Genomic DNA, 7,059 nt, shown 5'->3' on the forward strand with positions numbered 1-7,059 from the left:
TACTTTGACTTCAAAACTGTCCTAGAACCTCATTTCTATTCATGGAACTCACAAAAATATTTGTATCATTCAAAATCTTAGAACATCATATGTATATTAACAATTACAATATGTGTTCAAACACTTCAAAATTCCTAAAGACATGCGAGATGATGATCCAACCACATATTACCCACTGTCATGCATCTGAAAAGCTCTCGAAACCAAAGTTATAGTTTAACATGTATCCGTGTCAGATCCTTTGATATTTATTACCAAATATAAATTTTCAATCTCTTTCCAAAATAGACAGTTTTGTCACAGCTCCAGCAAATCACCTTCATTTGTTTATACGAATAAACCTTATTATAACAATTACCCCTTCATCATTGTTACCGGGGAACCTTTCATATCTCGCCACATTAGCAGTAAACTTATCAACAACTTCATTAACCTTCGACTTAAGCCCCTCCGAAAAGCCACTATACTTATTCATTAAAACCCCATCATGTACTCACCTACATCCTGTAACAATAATTGTCACACCAACTACGGGGAATTAGCAATCAGTATTTTGAATTTCGCGACAATTTTACGTCAAAAGTTCTACATATAACGTCTATCTCCTAGACTTACATACTTCGAATGTGAATTTTCTGAAAAACATCCCAAACTATGAACTAGTTCTCCGAAATTGGAAAAATGCTGATGAAGCAGCAAAAACTGTAAACGACTTTAACAGTCAAAAGTTTGATGATAAAGAATAGTATGGTGGTAAAGCTGAGAAAAAGAGAAGGTTTGAAACTGGAAAACGGATTGAGCAGACCATGAAGGAGGCTGTGGACAAATCACAAAGACTAAACCTGCCTTCAAAGGATCCAAATGATTCAGTGTCTACTGAAATCGTTAGCAAACACCTTACTTCTTATTCTAAACCTTCACAGACAAATCTTCTTCATCATCCATATTATCGTATCTTTTATTATAATATCTTCGATATTCCTGAAGATATTTTCACAACTATTCTTATCCGATATCTTTTATTTCTTCGCAATATCTGCGTTACAACATAAAAAGAAACTGTGTTAGTTTCTAAATTTAAAAAAAAAATTGAATTTAAAATAGGAATGTTTTTGAAGTAGTGTTGGGAACTGAAGCATGAGTTAGTATAATATAATAACACTTGATCAAAGTGATTATATTACAGTAAGTCATGCTGAGTTTCTAATGGAACGTAATGATTCACAGAACATACCGTCATCATGTACTGTTTACACGACTCTTACATTCTACCCAATTTTCAAACATATTAAGAACATATCATCTTGATAGCTCTATATTTTCGGATATTCTGGTAATTTGCCAAATCAAGATCGTGCCATTACGATTTTCTTCTTGGAACATTAACTATGTTCATCCAAAAATTCATATCTACGAATTCTGGACTATTATCCGCTTGACTTAAGATCGGGAAGAGAAAACGAAAGCATGAAGCTCCGAAATATAATGGAGAATATAAAGCCCGATAACAACCCCGAAATTACAAACCGTGTATATAAATGCGTATAGCAATATAAAGACACGGGAGAATGAAAAACACAATAACCCCAAGGTAATGGTAGAAGAAAATAACTTCCTCTGGTGGTAGATGAAAAAGAAGAATGACAGATATGAAAGTTAAAAGTATATCAAGAATCAATACTGGATGAAGCATATTAATGAATGCTTTAAAGTATGAATTGGGGAGAAAGACTAGAAGGTGTGAGCTGTGGAAATAAAGAAACGAAGAGGGTGGAATTATAGTAAAATATCAGACAGAGAAATCGAGACAGATTATCGCATTTAATCAAAGAAGATCCTGATTTCCTTAATCGCCGAAGAACCAAATCTTATTGCAAAGATTTTCTTTAAATCTCATGAATTCAGGAAATCAATCATAACTACGTCATCTGTTAAAACGAATATACGTTTACTCATTTCACTCTCTTGCGATAGCTTCACTTATACTCTTCGCGTAATCAAATTGTTTTATCTATATTACTCAATGATGATAAAAATCTATTTATCAACTCATATTCGTCATGAAAACATTTTTATAGTTAGCCATGACGACCTCGATCAAATTTCGGGACGAAATTTCTTTTTTCGGGTAGGTACTGTGACGACCCGGAAATTTCCGACCAAATTTAAACTTAACCTTTATATGTTTCTGACACGATAAGCAGAATTTGTAATGTTGAATCTCAAAAAGTTTGGAACTACATTCATGTAATCAATTACCCTTTGACCGTGTTCGACGATTCACGAACAATTATGTGTATATAGATATGTATATATAATATATAATATTAACTGAAAACATTAACAAAGTATTAGATATATGATACTTTACATAAACATATTTGTTTCGATATATTTATTGACAGAATTAAGAGATAATATCAAATGATTGAATTATCAGATACATTATGATATGATTACGGGCCTATGTTATGAGGTCCACTGTGATTTAAGAAATCTATTTTTTTTGACAACTCATTACTTAACCAGTATGATAAAGATAACGATATTTATATTTTATTTTATTAAATATATATATATATAACAATTTAAATTAATATTATATATATTTTTATACGCGTATTATACGTACATAGTTTTATACTTTTACTATACTTTAACTTTACCTTTACTTTACTTTTACTTTACTTTAACTTTAATAATTCATACTTTAATAATTCACTTTAATAATTCATACTTTAATAATTCACTTTAATAATTCATACTTTAATAATTTACTTTAATAATTCTAAAATCTATTATAAATAGAATTCAATAGGTTTCATTATTTCATAGAAACTTGAAAATATATTTCTCTAAACTCTCTCAATCGAATTACATATATATATATATATATATATTTACTTAGTATTATTTCAAGATATTATTAGTATACATAAAATACTACGACGGAGTTATATTCAGACGATTTCAAAATAAGTTTTCAAATGGGATAGAGCTAAGGAAAGTATGGGTTATAGCTATGAAGGTTATGGGTATTGATCGAGGGTATTGCTCGTGAGGTCAACCTAACGTTTATCATTTTCGTTGCGTCTACGTACTTTCCTGCAATATTGAATCACAATATTGATACGTGAGCATTCATATCTTATCTTTTATATATTAATAGTGTATCCCTGACTAGTGCTCGAGTATATATGATTATGCATGTTTGTATGCTTAGTTTCGTCGTTAAATAGTTTATGATAAATCACAAATTTGATACATATGCTACTGAAATAAGTTATATGATATGCATGTCGTTGAAAATCTGAAGAAAAAATTAATAACTTTTCATTTAGAAATCGTGTGGTTTCGATGAACGGATTAAAAGATATGGTCAATTGAATTATCATTAATTTTAATATTATTATTAAAACGATTATTATAACTGTTATCAGTTGATGTTATTACTAAAATTATCTTTATTACTAAAAATTAATATTTTTATTGAAACTATCATTTTATTATTTTTATCATTATTATTATTATTATCAATATTATTTTATCAAATAAATATGCGTACAAAGATATTTTTACCACACGTAATGTAATTACATTAATAATACATACCACTATATTTTTATGATATTAAGTGAATTTTATAAATTTTATTATTTGAGATATATAAAAGTATATTTTTATCATATATGAATTTTAATATAAATTTTTATTTATTAATAAATGACTTGTATTATTTAGTATAATAAGATCTGATAAATATATTTAAATATATAAAACTACTATATATAAGTTATATAATAAACATGTATAGATTTTGGAAGTCATTTTGGGTCAAGTTGACTTTTGTTGACTTTTGCATGTCGGTCTCGAGCATTAGGATTGTGATACACTACGACTTGACCTAAATTGTTAGACAGATATTGACCAACATATAAATATATATACTTAATATAGGTTCGTGAATCCGAGACAAACACTGCACTTGTTCAGTGCCGTCATATACATAATTGCTACGAAATACAGTATTGTGAGTTTCATTTGCTCCCTTTTTATATATATTTTTGGGCTGAGAATACATGCGCTGATTTATAAATGTTTTACGAAATAGGCACAAGTACTAAAACTAATTCTATGTGGGTTTAAACCAGAAATATACCCTTAGCTTGGTAACATTAAACTACTTGTCTATGTACGGTAGGCGCGAATCCTAAAGATAGATCTATTGGGTCTGACAAACCCCATCCTGACTATGGGATGCTTTAGTACTTCGAGGTTATTTTAAACACACCTGATCTGGTGTACTTCAGAGGGTAAAACATGAACGTTAAAGCTTATTACCGGGTGCCTAAAACTTATAGAATACTTTTATACACTTTCGAGTGTACGGATATTTATAGAAACTGAAATCTTGTGGTCTATTACTATTACGGAAATGATGGATTATGATAAACTAATGAACTCACCAACCTTTTGGTTGACACTTTAAAGCATGTTTATTCTCAGATATTAAAGAATTCTTCCGCTGTGCATTAGCTCATTTTAAGGATATTACTTGGAGTCATTCAAGACATACTTTGAAAGAAGTTGCATTCGAGTCGTTGAGTTCATCAAGATTAATATTAAGTCAATTATAGTTGGATGTAATATGAAATGGTATGCATGCTGTCAATTTTTGATGTAAAGAAAGTTTGTCTTTTAAAAACGAATGCAATGTTTGTAAAACGTATCATATAGAGGTCAAATACCTCGCGATGTAATCAACTATTGTGAATCATTTATAATGTATATGAACGGGTCCTTTCATTATTATTCCTTGTTTATTGGGTGTTTCGGCAGTGTACGATGCACTCGCTGATTTAGGGGCAAGCGTTAATTTAATGCCTTATTCATTCTACTTGAAACTTGGCCTATGAGACTTAAAACATACTAGAATGGGGATCCGTTTGGCTAATCATTCTATTGAAACTTCCATAGGCATTTCTGAAGACTTAATAGTGAGAGTTAATCACCATTGTCCAAATAAAGAACCATTAGTCTTTCCAACTGATTTTGTGATCCTTGAAATGAAAGAGGACACTAAAGTACCAATCATTCTAGGTCGACCTTTCCTAAACACTGCGGATGCTATTATCCATGTTCATCAAAACCAACTTAGCATAGGTGTAGGTGACGAAAGAGTGATTTTCCATGTAGACAAGGCCATGAGATAAGCCAAGTCCACTGATGATACTTGTTTTAAGCTTGATATAATAGACTTGTGTGTTGAGAATGATTTGCAGGATTTCTTGGAAGTTGATACTACAGGTTTTGTTCCCGTTGATGGTAGTGATGATTTTGATCTAGATGCTGACATTGAGAAATTGTTGGAAGTTAGTACTAAGGGTAATGATGGTGAAGAAGATTCCAAGGTGGTCAAAATGATTCACTTTGAGTAAAGGGAAGTTCATCAACGTATGACGATTCGGGTCAACAAACCAAAAAAGTGTGAAAATAAGGGGACATTGATGAATGGCTTGATAAAAATGTTACTATTAGTCATGTAATTGATCATGATACTTGGGATTACGATGGGCGATTTTAAGATGCACCCGATGATGCGGAATTCGAGATCATTTCGGATGAGTATTTTGATGAATTCCACGAAGAGTCATCCTTGGAAGAAAATGTGAATGGAAGACCGGTGATTCTTCGTTAAGACGTAGATCCGGGTGAGGTCTTATTCGAATTGAGTATTATCGAGGTCGTGCCTCATTTTGCTACTGATCACCGTGAATTTAAAGTAATAGCCAATTCGGGATCCTCAATTAATATCATGTCTTTTGAGATGTATAGACGATTGTTCCATGACAATTGTCCACTATGTTCTTTGGGAGAATCTAATTTCGGTTATTACACTAGGTAATAATACGGAGTGTAAGGCAGATGGGTTGCTTAGTAATGTGATGGTAAGTGTCAAGGGAGTTTTCCTTGAAGTGCCGTTTACTATTTTTGACATGTCGACGGATGAAGAGGTTCCTTTGTTAGTAGGACGTGGTTTTATTGCGACCGCGGGTGGTAAAATTGACCTGGCGGTGGGGGCTATCACTTTTGAAGGAGGAAAGGGCACTTTCAGATTTTTTTAATTCAGAAAATATGCGGTTTCCTTTGGCATATATAGTCGAGAGGGAATTCGAGAATGATTATTGTGAAAGTGATGAGGATCCAAGCAAAGTTGAAACTAGTATGAACATGACAAAAGAGACGCCTAAAATGGAAAAACAACCGGATGTAAATGTGGAGGAGATTAGAGAAATGCTTAAAAATATGTGGGGTAAAGAACACACGAACAAGTTCATGAAAAACACCGAAACTTCGTTTGTCGATGATGAAGGGTGGACAATCGAAGAGGTTGAGTGCGTGAAGCCTACACCACAATGTAAATACAAGCCTCGTAGAAAACTTAAAGATCGGGGGAAATTTTTTTCATATGTTGGTTTCGAAATGAAAAGTTCTACTCGGCGTTGCTAGGTTCAGGTACGAGTGTTAATATGATGCCGGCTAAAATTGAAAAGTCATTGGAAATTAGAGAGTTAGTCCGCACAAATACAAGCATCCGTTTTGGGAATAAATCGTTGATAACGTAATAGGAATCGTGATAGATGTCCCTATTATTATTCACGGTGTTAACTTTGAAGAAGATTTTTTCATAATAGATTGTTCACCAGACGAGAAAACACTGATAGTGTTGGTCCGGGGGTTTTTCGCAACCACGAGAATGACATTGGATTTCGACACGAAAACATTGGTGATACAGGATGAAGATATAATGACTACTCTCAAAGACCAATTTGGGTATGGATTTGACTCTAGCAACATCGGAGTCGAGGATCCCAATGATTGCAAAGCGCAGAAGAGGAGTCGAGTGCGCGACTCCAAAATAAACATCGTACAACCGTGTACAGTTTGTAAGCTTTCTTCTTTTATTCTTTATTTCTTGAATTTTTAAAACATAAAACCCATAAAAAGTATAAAACATTTGAAAAAAAGCTGGGGACTGAATCACGGCTGCAACACAGG

Source organism: Rutidosis leptorrhynchoides, chromosome 1 (assembly GCF_046630445.1).
Source record: "Rutidosis leptorrhynchoides isolate AG116_Rl617_1_P2 chromosome 1, CSIRO_AGI_Rlap_v1, whole genome shotgun sequence".
Classification (NCBI taxonomy): domain Eukaryota; kingdom Viridiplantae; phylum Streptophyta; class Magnoliopsida; order Asterales; family Asteraceae; genus Rutidosis; species Rutidosis leptorrhynchoides.